Genomic DNA, 15,880 nt, shown 5'->3' with positions numbered 1-15,880 from the left:
GATGACTTCTGAGGGAAAGAACTCTTTATTCTAAGATCAAAACCTGCAAAAATGACCAAGAAGATCAAAAGCAATAAAACCAGTGATGCCTGGGAGGAACAACTGAAGTTATTAGTCTTATTGAGTCTTTATGACATAAAACTTCTTATTGTAGCTTGGCAGCTTAAGGGAAGTTTTTTTGTCTGGTCTCAAACTCGAGTAACTGACTTTGAACTCATTTGAGTTTTGGATAAGGCATCTGTTCATACAGATTTTAGCAGAAAAAAATGCAAGATTTTATACAGCAGTTTCTTTTCTTAGATTGTTAGGATACTGATAGAAAAGTGAAAACAGCAGCATCTGATTTACAGTAACTTCATGGCATGTGCCTTTAATAACAGCACTTTTCAAGCTTCTTTAGGAAGTACAGGTAAAGGAGAAAATCTAGAACAATGTCAGGACATGACAAGAACAGAAGCTCTTCTGTCATTGTCCAGGAATCCATTTTAAAGGGAAAATATATAATAAATGGTGTATTTTGGATTCTTATACAAAATCTGAACTGGAGGAACAGAAAGTCCTGTCAGTATTTATGCTAGGGATTAACTTGGAGCAGTCCCCAAATCGTAACACATCACTACACACACTCCCACCCTTCTGAAAAAGACAACAGTAAATGTCTTTCACATGGAGCTGCTTATAGCCTAGGCCATCTTATGAGGAAAAATGCAGTGGCAAGTGATGAAAACAATTTCACTTCATGACTCAGTTGAAATACTGGCAGAAAAACTTTTGCAGGAGTGGTGATGTTTTGCTAGAAGCTTCTCTCTGACACCTAAGAGAAATTATGCAAGCAACCATTTCCAAAAATTGTATTTCCAAGACTGTCTTCATTTACTTAGCGTTGAAGTTATAGTTCCTTATTAAAAAATTTGCATAAGCTTCAGAACATCCATATACTAAATGCTATCCTGTCCATTCCCAGACTGGTTTATTTTTATTTTGGCCCTACTGACACATCCCAGACTTTCATCCTAACCTGCATTGCTGTTTCTGAGAAGAGAAGAATCAGTTACAGGAGGGTTTTGCAGAGATCAGGTCAGCCTTGCTATGGTTATTGTTATCAGACAAATCACAAGAAATGGTAATTTGTTCCTATTTTGTACTTTAAAAATAACATACAAAATGGAAGTGTAAGGTGGATAATGATGAAATAAACACAATTTAAAATATGTATCTTAGTTAATTTTATTTTACTTATTATAAGTACAAGGAATGTTTACTTCCCTGACCAAAATGACTTGTCTGACAACACACTCTAGGGTATGTGTTCACCCCACTTCAGAGATTACTGTTCTAATCCCTGTTTTACAGAACTGTAATTTTTTTCCCTTATCCTCATCCCAAAGAAATTAAGGACAATTTTCTCTTTTATTTTTAATTTTTCCTAAACTCTGAATTAATGATTCTTGTTCTAGTACTAAAAGTCTACATAAGTTCTTGATTATAGCAGTAAATAATAATAACCATGTATCTTAAAAGTGGAAATAAACATTAATATTAACTTGAAGTGAAAATACCGTAAGTTAGAAAATAGCGTAAGTGAGAAAACTATCAGACTCTGACATGTCCTAAGGCCCTGACCAGCCTTGCTGCAATCTCCCTCCACATCCTCTTCCCAGTGGCCCAGGAACCTCACTTCAGCTCACACATTGACCTTTGGGACCTGTGAATAAATGAAAGTACTTTCTATTTTAATTAATGATTTGTGTCATCTGTTGCAACCTACCCCCAAAAAGAGTAGTCAATTTTCTGGAAAGAATGTCTTGGAGGATTACAATGTGAAGCAGCAGACATTTTTGACTGCATTCTGTCATAACCTGAGGTCTGTTCAACAATTCAAGTAGGATCTCCATCATTTCTCTATTTTCAGGCTTGAGCATCCAGTAGACCTAACAGTAAGACAGGATCTATGTAGCACCAAGGAAAATGTGTTATGGAACATTATAAAAAAATGTTATGCAATTTCCTAAAGCCTTTCTTTCCTAAAGACTTTCCCTATGAGTAGAAAATAAGACAATGAAGTACTTTCTTATTTTCCTTCAGTTGTCCTGCTTTGATTTTCTCAAGTGTCCAAAAGGGAAATTTCTGTTCTTCCTATCTCCTGCTGATAGGGAAATTGAAAGACTTGGATTGCAAGGCATGTAACCAGCTCTGACCATAAACTATATGAATGTTATGTGATAGATGGGGAGACTAGAAACTTCTCTAGGAAATCATTTAGGAAACCCCAAAACTTCTGCTGTTGGCCCTATACAGCTCAGTCATCATGTTAGTGTTCAGGAACACACATAATCACGGTATATGATTATATGCAGGTGCTTTTATTGCAGAGCTCTGGGAATCAGGGATACAGACCCACATCTGACTCCAACATGGCTTTCAAGCTGAACATATTTTATAGTCTATTGTTATATAACTTACATATTAATTTTTAAACTTATATTGTTCTATTGTATACATTGGCTTTATCCAAGCATGAATTTCTCATGATCTTTCTCAAGCCCTTGACCACAGTTTCCCATGATTATTCTTACGATTAAACAGTAATTATATTTAATTACTAAACAATCATCACATCTAACAATTCCATCATTTATCATATACTAGCTACACAGGTGCAGTTCTAGCAAGTACAAGGCCTATACTTTCCCAGGGTATTTTCCCAGGGCCTACTAAGCTTAGTTTTCATTCTAACTCTCCAAATCCTCATGATTTTAAAACTATTTTACTATCATTTTCCCCCCTTTGAAAGTATTTTCACTTCACTATAAGTGAAAATACTTTCACTTGATACAGTCTTTTAGTTTCCAAGTTTATACGTTATGTTCTTCAAATCCAGGATTGACGTAAACGTTTTCATGGATGCTGTCACGAACTGGAGAATTAGAGGATGATGGGTGTGGATCCCGTGTCAGTGTCTTTATTATTTTTCGGTTCCAGGGCGTCCTCTTCTGTAGCTCTCCTTTTAGGACACTGTAGAATAACAAAATTACTAAAAACACAATTAATAGGATTATCACACTCTCGATGATAGACTTAATCCATGAACTCACATTCCACCCTAACTCTTTGAAGACTTTGTCTAACCAGCTTGTAGTCAAATCTTTTTGCTCTTCATGTGCTTCATACTCTATTTGTTTCATATTCTATATCTGCAGTTATATTTGGATTGGGTCCAGGAGATTCGTATGGTTTCCCATACAATATCTTGTAAGGACTGACTGAGATCCCACTCCTAGGCTTTATCTAAATTCTCAGCAATGTTATTGGTAAAGCCTGTGGCCACTGCATTTTGACTTCTTGACATATTTTACTGATTTGCCTTTTTTTGTGTCTGATTCATCCTCTCTACCTGTCCACTTGACTCGAGTCTTCATGGTGTATGGAGGTCCCAAGTTATTCCCAGCAATCTAGTTACTTCTTTTACCACCATGGCTATGTAATGGGGTTCCCTATCTGATGATATCCCTAGAGGCACCCCGAATCTGGGAATGATTTCTTGTAGTAACCACTTAACTGTATCTTTTGCTTGGTTTGTGCGACAGGGAAGGGCTTCTGGCCCTCCAGAAAATGTGTCAGCCCCTACTAACAGATATTTGTATCCTCGAGTTCTTGGTAATTCTACAAAATCTTCCTGCCAATAATCTCCTGGTTCTATCCCTACCCAAACCCTTCCTAGTTGTGCCTGTCGTCTAGCCACTGGGTCGTTTTGCAAGCAGATCTCACATTTTGACATTATTGATTTTACCATTGTTAACATTCATACTGAGACAAAATTGCGTTTTAGAAACTTTACCAATGCCTCTGCACCCCAATGACATTAATTATCTTTAATTTGTAGAACCTCTCTCATTACCAAGGGGGGTACCACTATCTGTCCGTGTGCGGTTACGTACCACCCTTCTGGATTCTTCCGTGCATTCAGCAAATGTCCCAATTTCTCATCTTCTGCTGAATATTTTGGTTGTGGAGGTAAATTGAATTGAGATACATTAAGTTTTAAAGGTACCAATGCCATTGCTGTTTGCACCTTTCGAGCAGCCTGTCGGGCTGTACAGTCTGCCTTTCGATTTCCCTCACAAATTTTGGAGCTTCCTGATTGATGCGCTTTACAGTGCATAATTGCCATTTGGTCAGGTTTTTGTACTGCTCTTATGAGCTGCAGAACCGCATCTTGATGTTTAATGTGCATCCCTTGAGACGAAAGCAGGCCCCGTTCTTTCCATAGGGCCCCGTGCACATGCACCACTCCAAAAGCATATTTTGAATCAGTCCATGTTTACCTTTCCCCCTTCACTTAAGTCTAGTGCTCTGGTTAAAGCAACCAGTTCTGCCTTCTGGGTGGATGTATTTGGTGGTAATGCTTTTGCCTCTACCACTGTACTGATTGTTGCTACCACATATCCAGCGTATCTGATTCTGTTCTCCATGAAACTGCTTCCATCTGTGAACAACTCCCAGTCTGGCTGTTCTAGGGGGACATCTTTCAGATCTGCTCTAGCTGCACAGGTATGTTCTATTACTTCCACGCAATTGTGTTCCAATGGGCTTTCTTCAGATGCTGTACCTAGGAACAAGGCAGGGTTCAAAAGGTTAGTTGTTTTTAATGTTACATCATCTTGCTCCATAAGGATTACCTGGAATTTCATCATCCGGCTCGGGGATAGCCAATGGCCCCCCTTCTGCTCCAAAACAGTGGTTACCACGTGCGGTACATAGACATCTATGTGCCTTCCCATGGTGAGCTTCCTGGCTTCTTGTATCAGGATCACAATGGCTGCGACTGCCCGCAGACATGAAGGCCATCCAGTACTGATGTTATCAAGTTGTTTGGAAAAGTAGCCCACTGGCCTTTTCCAGCTTCCCAAATGTTGGGTTAGGACTCCCAATGCCAGGTACAGCCTTTCATGTACAAAGAGTTGAAAATCTTTGGACAAATCAGGTAACCCCAATGCAGGAGCAGTTCTCAAGGCCTCCTTTAGTTTGAGGAAAGCCTCCTTCTATGGTTTGCCTCAGGTAAATGGCTGCATCTTCTTGGCCTCATACAGGGGTTTTGCAGTTAGTCCATAGTCCATGATCCACAGGCAGCACCACCCTGTCATCCCAAGGAAGACTCACAGCTCGTATAGATTCTGGGGCTCTGGAATGGCACAAATAGCTTGAATACGGTTAGTACCCAGTTTTCCCTGCCCTTGTGAGATTTCACATCCCAGGTAAATCACAGTCTGTTGGGCAATTTGTGCTTTTTTTATTAGACACCTTATATCCTCCCATTCCCAGTGAATTTAAAATCTCAACTGTTACCTTTATGCAGGTTGTTTTTTCCTCTGTGGCTATCAGTATATCATCAACATACTGTAGCAGTAGGTATTGTTCTCCCAGTACTTGCCCATTTGAAGTCCAAATCTCCAGCTCCTTCGCCAGTTGGTTTCCGAATAGGGTCGGATTGTTCTTGAATCCTTGTGGGAGCCGTGTCCAGGTGAGCTGGGTTTTTCTTCCGTTCCCTGGATTTTCCTACTCAAAGGCAAAAAGGTTCCTACTTTCTTTGTCAAGGGGTATGCAGAAAAAGCCATGTTTTAGATCAGTTACTGTAAAGCATTTATATATCTCTTTCACGGATGTTAACAATGTGTTGGGATTGGCAACCACTGGATAAATGTCCTTAGTTATTTCATTTATTGCTCTCAAATCCTGCACTAGTCTATACTCACCATTAGGTTTCCTCACTGGAAATATAGGTGTATTATATTTTCATTCACTTTCTTCTAAAATTTGGTATTTCAAGAATTTATCAATAATTTTTACTATTCCCTGCTGTGCTTCTGATTTTATAGGATACTGTTTGACCTGTACTGCTTTTGCCCCTTCCTTTAATTCAACATGTAGTGGTTGTGCTAATTTAGATTTTCCAGGTATATCTGTTTCCCATACTGAAGGAATTACTGCATCTTCTACTTCCCTAGGAATAGAGGGAACTGGTTTTTCTTTAATCATTAAAATTTGTCCCGTCTTTGATTCAGGTATTTTCACCAAAAGCTCCCCATTCTCAAAGGTTATTACCACATCAAGTTTTGCCATGAAATCTCTCCCTAAAAGAGGAATTGGACACTCAGGCATATATAAGAATTCATGCGTTAAGACTTTATTTCCAAAACACAAATCTAGGGTTGTAGGAATGGCCGATTCTCCTCCTTCCCTGTGGCCCCAACTATTGTTGTTTTTTTGTCCCCAATTTGTCCTTGCAAATCATTTAGTATAGAATACGTGGCCCCTGTATCCACCAGGAATTTTACTGGTCTATCACATAGCTGTATGGTCACTAAAGGTTCCTTTGTATATCCCGTTCCTAGTCAGCTACTGTATTCCCCCAGCACCATTAATTTTGAAATATCCTGATCCTGGCTTGGCTGGTTGCCCTGGTAAAACCCGTTCGAGCACTCATTCTTCCAGTGACCCTCTTGTTTGCAATAAGCACACTGGTTAAATCCCAATCTTGGCACAACAGTTCCCCTGTGTCCCCTGCCAAGCCCACCTCCCCTCCCCAGTCCACGGCCACCCCTACCCCTCCCTCTGATGCCTGGGTTTCCTCTCCCTTGTATTAATGCCAGGAGATTTTGATGTTGCCTTTTACTGGTCTCTTTTTCCCTGTTATTGTATACCTTCCAGGCTACTTTGAGCAATTTATCCAGATTTCTTAATTCCTCCCCTTCTAGTTTTTGTAATTTCCTCCTAATATCATCCTGTGACTGCCCCAAGAAAATGAGAGCGAGCTGAATCTTTGCTTGTGGCACATCTGTTTGGAGATCTGTGTATTTTGTCACTGCTTCCTTAAGTCTTTCCAAAAACACAGTAGGGGATTCTTTCTTCTCCTGCCTTATCTCATACAATTTAGACCAATTTATAGTCTTAGTCTCAGCATTCTAAACCCCCAGCTGGACCCACTCTTGATATTTCTTCAGCCTCCACATATGCCCAGGTGCATTAGGATCCCACCCTGGATCCTCAGTTGGAAAATTATCATCTAGAGTTCCCATTACAAACCTGTTTCTGATATCCTCCCTTGCCCTTTCCTTGGCTGCTTTAAGTACCATCTCTTTCTCTGTAGAATCCATCAGGGTATCTAATATTACTTGCATATCATCCCAATCTGGATTCTGAGTTTTCATAATCATTTTTACCACCCTTGCCACTTTATCAGGATTTTCCCTATAAGTTCCAGCTGATTGTTTCCAAATTACTAAATCCGTAGGCAAAAATGGTACTTTTACAAACACTGGCCCCTCCGCTCCTATTCCCTTTCGTAAGAGGGCAATCACAGTCCGCTTCTGTCTACCCACATCTTTTCTGGCCAAAACTGGGGCGGGCTTTGACTGACTCTGAGTCCTATGGGATACCAGTATCGCAAATTCACTTTCATCTCCATTATCTCTATCTCCTTCACTTTCATCCTCCCCCCTTCTTTGTATCACAGTTAAATTTGGATCATCTCCCGGGGAAGAGGGGTCAGGTGATGGTGGGAGAGGACGATAGGGAGAGAAGGGCTGAGTGCGTGGAATAGGACTAGGCAATATAGGATTGGGTGAAGCAGGTGATGAAGTAGGGGTAGGGGCAGGGAGGATAGGGTCAGGTTCTCTTGGTCTTGCAGGGCTACCTGTAAATCAACATATGTATCGCTCCTCCGACTCAGATTTTCTTTCAACGCAAGACATTCTAAACAACGTTTCTCCTTCACACAAACCCCACACTTGTCACTTGCAGATGATCTAACCACCATCAATCCACATTCAACCTGCCATTCTGGCTTATCTCGCAAGTAGAAGGCTCTGAAAATGTAGATCTAGGTTGTTAAATTACAGAAATACTTGAGATGCTTTAAAGCAATTTTCTCTTTGAGAATGAGAGGAATAGTGGATTTGTCTTTACAAACAAGCTGAGGGTGTGCTGATAGATAAAACTAGCACTGGGAGATAAAAAAAAAAAATGGGAAGTATTCCACTGATTGATGAATAGAAAAAGATATTTGCTTTTACAAATAAACTTTAGGTTTGCTGATAAATGATATTAGACTGAAAGATGAAATAAACAATGGGTAAGAAAAACCCCTAAATTCCATAAGAATTAAAAATTAAAAGGGAGGGAATACATTAGAGGGAAATCTTCGGTATCAGGTGTATTGGGAAGTCTGTACCTCTCAAGTACCTCAGCCAATGGGGAAAGAGAGAAGGGAAATGCGGCCAGGAAATTAGGATAAAAAAGGAGGCTGCATCTTCCAAAAATTTGAGAGACCCCAGAGGAAAGCCCCATGACCTCTCCCTTTATTCTAAATAAAGTAAAAAGGATTCCTCTGTCTCATTTTTGGACATTAACCTCTGGTGTTTGTGGATTAATTTTCCTAACAAGAATATTTCCTTCACTAAATGGCTGATAGATTAACAATAGTAACTAGTGAATTAATTACTGAATAAAGCTAGATGCAATTCCATGAACAAAGTACAGAAATTAGATAAATGCAAATAAAAATACGCATACAAATATTTTGGCACCTGAAACTTTGATTAAATTGGTCACAAGATCAAATTAACCTTATCTTGACATGAACAGATGCCATTATGCTTGGAATTGTTATTGAAGGCATGGAGGATTATATCCTGTCTCTGTTTGATTTTCATGTTTTCAGTTTTGAGTCTTCTAGGATGTTTACATGACTGGCTCATCTACATCGTATTTTGAAATCTGTGATTACAAAAAATAAATTACAAACAAGTCATTATTGTATCTGGAAAGTGATGAGACTGCATACATAGGAAAAGCACAATCAGGACAGCTGTGTTAATCCAAGTTCTGGCTCTAAATGCCAAATAAATCCCTCCTTTCTTCCAAAATATCTCCCTAGAAGCTGCCAGCGGTGCTATTACTGCACACATTAAAAAATTAGCCTTTTTTCCACATAGGTAATGATTTATTGATAACAGGGCACTGATGTCAGTTTCCAGAAATTCCAGTTTTCCAGTTGAATATTCCAAATGAATATTTCAAATTAGACAAGGATTTAGATATTTGCATGAAGCTTTGAATGTTTCCTGCATCCCTTTTTTCTCTGCCATATACTGGGTCCTAAATCTGAACTAGTTACATGTCTTTATCTTCCTAGGAAATATGCATTTTCCTGCAGAATGACACTGATTGACTCCCCTGTTCCTTGGCAGTCTGGATGTGTTTGACTAGGTCTGAACCTGGACAGTGTTGAGTGCTGACAAATCCTGCAGGGAATGCTGCAGCTCTGCTGCCATCTCATCACTCTGAACAGTGGTATTTTGTCTCTGTTTCTTGAGTTTCAGTCCTTGATTGTTAGAGGTGTACAATAAAAATTTTGGCACGCTGTACATTTCTGTATCTCAAACACTGGGCTAGATTATGGAGCTCAGCCCTGAGCTGGCTGCTCTCCATTGTTTGTCATGCTTCTTCTGTTATAAGTGTCTTCCACCTCAGCATGTGGACAGGCCAGAGGGTGGATTGACAAGAACATTTTGAAAGTCAGCAGTGACAGATGGTGAATCCTACCCCTGGTATGCATGAACGCCTTTCAGTGTCACAGGTTGAAAGGCTGCCTGTTTAGGGAGCAACTCTGTGTAAAAGACTCTGGTCTCCAGGTTGGAAGGAGGAGAGGAATTTTCCTGTCAGGTGAGTCTGGGGGACCTGGGATTGCACAGCCTGGAGAAGGCGTAGATTCATGGAATATGACAGCAGCCCGCTGGGACTATGGGGATGTCATGGAGTAGATGCAGCCAGGCTGATCACAGTGCTGCAGGGCAGGAGAATGTGAAATAACAGGCATACACTGGAAGACGACAGCTTCACATGGATACAAAGAAATTATTTTTTCCCACAAGGAGAAATAGGCAGTGGAACAGGTTGCTTAGAGATGCTGCATAATCTTTGTTCTTGGAGGTTTTCCAGATGCAAGTGGACAGAGCCTGGAGCAACCCAATCTGATCTCAGATGTGAGATTGCTGTGAGTAAAAGGATGGACATGAGACTTTTCCAACCTGAAATTCCCTGTGATCATATGATTGCCTACTGTCATCTTGTTTTGGGCAGTGGACTCCTGTAATCAGTGTTAGAAAAGGAGAGATGTTAAAATGTTATAAATTTAGGAATTATGGCAGGCTCAGAAAGGAGAAATGAAAGACTAAATACTGGGGTGTTGAAAGAGGGTGATAGTGTTGGGGAATGAATTAAAAATGAAGAAGGATAGGGACACATGATCAAGGAGAAAGTAAATGGAGATGGTAAGAGCTGGGATGCAGAAACGAGTGATGGGTAGTGAAATGGGAAGCAAAGTGGTTCAGGGAGACACTAAACCGAACAGGAAGATGCCAGACATTGTGAAACATTTCAGATTTCAGAGATGAGTGCTTCATTGTCAGTTTTTCTTGGAGCTTTTCTGTTCCTAAATATTTATAGTAAATTGCCCTATTAGTGCCACCAACAAAATTCAGATCCTGTGTTAATTGCGAATTTTGTCCATCCTTATGGAAAAAATATCATAGTGCTTTCACATTTTTCTCTCAGGGCTATGGGCCCAACTATTAGTAATGAGTGGCAATATCTCTGACTCAGAAAGCCTGGATTACTTCCCAGCTTTGTTGTTATCACAGCATTGTATTGCTTGGCAAAAGGATAAGGCTTTGTACAATACTTTATCTCTGAAAGCATAAAGTCTAGGAATGTGAAAAAGCAGACACTGGTTTAGTTAATTGGAAAAAGAAATAAATGTGCTACATATTTTAAATATCCCTGTTTGTATTAATGTATTTACATTAAAACTATGGTACTGGATATTGCTCTGAGGAGCATCTAGTATTAGCCTTAGCTTTGGATTATTTGTGTGTCTGGATAAGTAAACCTGTCAGAAAAACTTTGTGGGAAGCTGCTTATTTAATGACCAAGTTTGGTTTCTGTCACTCTTTCCTGCTGATGCTTATTCACATCATCAGTGAGGTTTAGTGGTGGTGTAAAGTACTGTTAGCATTCAGGAACACACATAATCATGGGATATGATTATATGCAGGTGCTTTTATTGCAGAGCTCTGGGAATCAGGGATACAGACCCACATCTGACTCCAACATGTCTTTCAAGCTGAACATATTTTATAGTCTATTGTTATATAACTTACATATTAATTTTTAAACTTATATTGTTCTATTGTATACATTGGCTTTATCCAAGCATGAATTTCTCATGATCTTTCTCAAGCCCTTGACCACAGTTTCCCATGATTATTCTTACGATTAAACAGTAATTATATTTAATTACTAAACAATCATCACATCTAACAATTCCATCATTTATCATATACTAGCTACACAGGTGCAGTTCTAGCAAGTACAAGGCCTATACTTTCCCAGGGCCTACTAAGCTTAGTTTTCCTTTTAACTCCCCAAATCCCCATGATATTAAAACCCTTTTGCTATCAGTATCACTTTGTTTTGAGTAATTGTGAAAAAAAAATCTGTCCTTTAGTCAAATTGTATTGACTTCTACTTTAAATATCAATGCCAATTTGAAAGGCTTTTAGTCTAGGCTAAAATTAAAAATAGCTGTATTTTAAACTCTCCAGCTACTTTGCCTCTCTTTCTCAGGAACGTTACCACATCACTGTTTTCAGACAATTTTCAGTGTCCTTGACATCTGCCATTCATATTATTTCTTCATGATGCATCACTATTGTTAAGGAAAAGGAACACTGAAAATGAAGAACAGATAAGACCTTGTGTAACAGCTGTTACCAACGGCTCCTGAAGCAGACAAAAGAACCCACTTGAGGAGATGCAATGTTTCTTTGACAATTTTAAAAACATACCAAATCGTTCAAGGACTGATAGTGAAGATACCTTTCAGATTTTTAAGAACAGAGATTTTTTGTGATAAATTGTTTGGTTTCTGATTTGTGTGGAGGGGAGTTCTCTAGTTTGTTCCTTATATAATTTCTACTAAGTTAAAAAAGCCAGAAACAAATGCATTATTCTTTATAAAGTATTTATGTTTAGCCTAATTTAACTCTTTAACATTGTCTCAAATGCTGAAATTTCTGTTTGTGGGTGAGAAAATCATCTTTTATCTTGAGAAAGACATCACCTATATCTGGTATTGAACACATACAATCTAATTATTCTCCATAATTTTGATAATTAGAAAAGGAAGTTAAAACATTCTTTTAGAGCTTTATTTAAGATAAAACTCCATGGGACACTGTAGCCTGGCAGGGATGGGGCCTTGGGAGATTCTGCTTGGATGGCAGCCAGGGATTGGCTGTGAGGGTAGTTTGGGTAGGATGGGCTTAGTGCTGTCTCCAGTCAAGGACTGCGTCCCCTTCAAGCCTGTAGACCCCAGTGCCCAAGGGCTTCTGTGAAATGGCCCACAGCTTCCATTGCTGCAGGGTTCACAAACACTACCCTTGCTCTCTCTCACCTCCCTCACCTCCTCGCCTGCCAGTTCCTAGCTCCAGGCAGCTTCTGCTCCATGTTACCTCCCTCCCAGTCCTACTGACCAAACATTTCTCTGACCTCTCCCAGGCCATGGCTGTGTCAATTGCACTCTTCCTGGCTGTGCTGGCCATCCTGCCCGGGCTGAAGCACCATCACCTGATCTGTGTGGCAAACGCCCAGCAAATGCAGCAGCGCAAGGAGTCCCTGCACCAGGAGACAAGCAGGCTGCTGCAGGACACTGAGCACAGCAGGCCTGTGGAAGAAGATACACTCTTCTCTGTGTGGCAGAAGTGGTCATTTTGGACCAGGAAAATGAAACTTGCCTCTAACAGCTGCCGTGATAAGGACAGCTCCAGCAGCAGGAAGGAGGAGAACAACAATGAAGAGGGAAACTTCAACAGAGCACACAGTGGTGTCAGGTCCTTGGTTGTGCCCATCCTGTTGTCAATACAGGCACTACCTGTCACTGTAAGGATCTGAAGAACCTGGTGTGTGACCTTCTTGGTGTCTGCTGAGTGCTTTGCACAAACAGTTTCATGCCAGAGATGCACCCAGCCACTGGGATGAATGGCACCTGTGAATCCTGGAGTGTCCATGAGAACTGAATCTTCTACCAGCTGCTCCTGTTCCTGCAGCTACCCCACAGCCACATGTTCTGGCTGGAACTGTACACCCTGGGGCACATGACTGAGAAGTGCTCTAGAATCCTTTTGATGCTGGAATGTGGGTGCTCAAAGAAGTAACTGATGGGGGATACACTCTTTTTCTCCCCCGCCTCCAACACACAAGCTGGGCTGGGATCAGAGCTCATCCCTCCTACACGCCACACTTTCTTGCATTCCTTCCTGTGCAAGGAGGAAATTTCCTGCTGGGTACAGATTGCTGAGATCTGCCTGGCTCTGTTAGCCTTTATTGGTACTGCTGGCATCTAAGTGTGCTGGCCTCCTCCCAGTCTGCCCTCCGGGATGCAGATCTGCACTGAGCTGTTTTCTGCTATGCATCATGGCAGCCCAGGCACATTCCTGATCCTTCACTAGGCAGCTAGCAGCTTTTCCAGTGAGACAGTTTGGTCTGGGATAGTTAATTTTCTCCTTCACGGCAACTAGGATGATTTCTATTGTTTAAGGATCAAAATCTATACGTTTGAAGTCCCTGAAGCTACAAAGTAATTTAGATGGGTTTGATAATTTGATCATTTGAATTTGCATGTTGGCTCTGTTAGGCCACACAATTTGATTGTGAGCAAGCAAATAACAGAAGGTTGATCAAACTGAACAAAGCTGAAGAAATTAACGTACATGGAAGGAGCTTTGACCAAATCAACCGGCACCTGGTGCAGTTGACACACTGGAGGGAAAGGATGACATCCAGAGGGACCTTGGCAGGCTTGAGGGGTGGGCCTGTGAAGCCTCATGAAGTTCAACAAAACAAAATGCAAGGTCCTGCACTTGCCTTGGGGCAATCCCAAGCACAAATAAAGGCTAGGTGGATAATGAATTGAGAGCAGTCCTGAGGAGAAGGATTTATGAATGTTTGTGGATAAAAAATTCAAAATTCAAAATTCAAAATTAAACATGATCTGGCAATTTCACAGCCCAGAAAGGCAACCACATTTTGGGCTGCATCCAAATCAGCTTGGCCAGCATGATGAGGGAGGGGATTCTCTCTCTGCTCTGCTCTGGAGAGAGCCCATCCACAGAGCTGCAACCCACTCTGGGGTCCCCAGCACAAGAAAGACATTGACCTGTTGGAACAAGTCCAGAGATGAGCCAATAAGCTGATTAAAAGGCTTGAGCACCATTTTATGATTCTATGATAAAATAAAGTCCCATTACATTTTCCTGTGAGTGTTTCTATTTTAATTCTGGCCAAAGTAAAAATGAGATTGAGAAATCTGTAAAATGACAGCCAATATCTAGTCAGGGTTCTGTGTACTTATCTTTGTCATTAGCTTAGTAACTTACGAAGGAAGCTTAAAAGTTTTTTGATGAAAATCTGTATTTAGGAAGCAAAATAAGAGAATTGCATTATAAATTCTTCTGAAAATTAGGATATTAATTCAGGATTAAGCTACCTAAGGCATCTCAGTTGAAAAAAGCTTGAAAGATGGCTAAATATTAATTATTCTAAACAGCATTATTATTATGAGATTTAATCTTTTGTAAGATTGGATTAATTTTGATTGATGTACAATTTTAAGTATTGTTGATAATTTAGAGCTGTGTCTTTATTTGGGTATTTTTTTGAAAATATTGAGTACAGACAGTTGCATATGTGGAATAAGAAAATTTCAAGTGTATTATGTCTAAACAGAGCCAGCAAACACTGAACTTCTGATTTCTCAGACAGCTTGGCAAATATATTTCCTTTCGATATTATCCTTTAATTAAGCGAAACCATACTGAACACAAAGACGAAATACTCTTCTTCAGGCTAATCATAAGCAATTTTCTCCTAGCACATAATTGTTGTTCCCACAAGTTCTGTTACATAAACCACTAAATGTGGACTATCTGGGAGCATTTCAAATTGTGGCATAGTACTTTTGCCAGGATCTGGAAAAGTCTCCACATTTCGTTGGCCATTTCTTTGATAGTGTCTCTATGTTATTACGAAGGAGCTCTGTGCTTTCATGATGGCACAGGCTCATCCTCAACACTAAATATAGGATTTAAAGCAATTTGCAGTCATTGATCATGTGTAATTGTCCCTGAAATCGTCAGCATTTGTGGGAGTTATGGCCTTCAGGTCTTGCTCAAAACTGTTCAAAAATAATGTTTAAGGGTACAGAGAGGAGCCAGGACCTGCATCCTGAGCATGAAAATCTCTTAGTCATTCTTGATTTATGTGAGGTCACTGAGAAAAATAGATGCTGACATTGTTTTTTTATAGGCACTGACTAAAACTGCTTCCAAGTAGCCCCTCCTCTCCCTCAGTCAGCTTTCCCGTCCACTTTCCCGGCATTCCTGGGCACTGAATTCACACAAACACTGTATGTCTATAAGTAGTATTCTTTCTTCATCCGCTGTGTGCTACTGTCCACTCCCCTTTTACCTCTCTGCAGGTATGGAAGTCCTGGCAAAAAGCACCATTTATATCCAAATGAATCTTCATTTTGCCGTAGCTCTAAAAGTTTTACAGTTTTTTCCACAGGTTGGATATATTTAAATATTTGTATATAGCCTTAATGATGGAGTCATTATCTTTCTGTTTCTGATCTAAGTTGTGTGCATGGTCTGCAAGTCTCCATTTGCAGAGCTTTTCCACCACCACTGTTTTGTTTAATAAATCTCCAGAACAAGTGTGTTTTGTCAAGCCAAGTGAGGTTTGATGGCTTCTTACAAGCTGT

This window comes from Anomalospiza imberbis, chromosome 1 (genome assembly GCF_031753505.1).
Source record: "Anomalospiza imberbis isolate Cuckoo-Finch-1a 21T00152 chromosome 1, ASM3175350v1, whole genome shotgun sequence".
Classification (NCBI taxonomy): domain Eukaryota; kingdom Metazoa; phylum Chordata; class Aves; order Passeriformes; family Viduidae; genus Anomalospiza; species Anomalospiza imberbis.
This window is presented reverse-complemented; position numbering follows the sequence as displayed.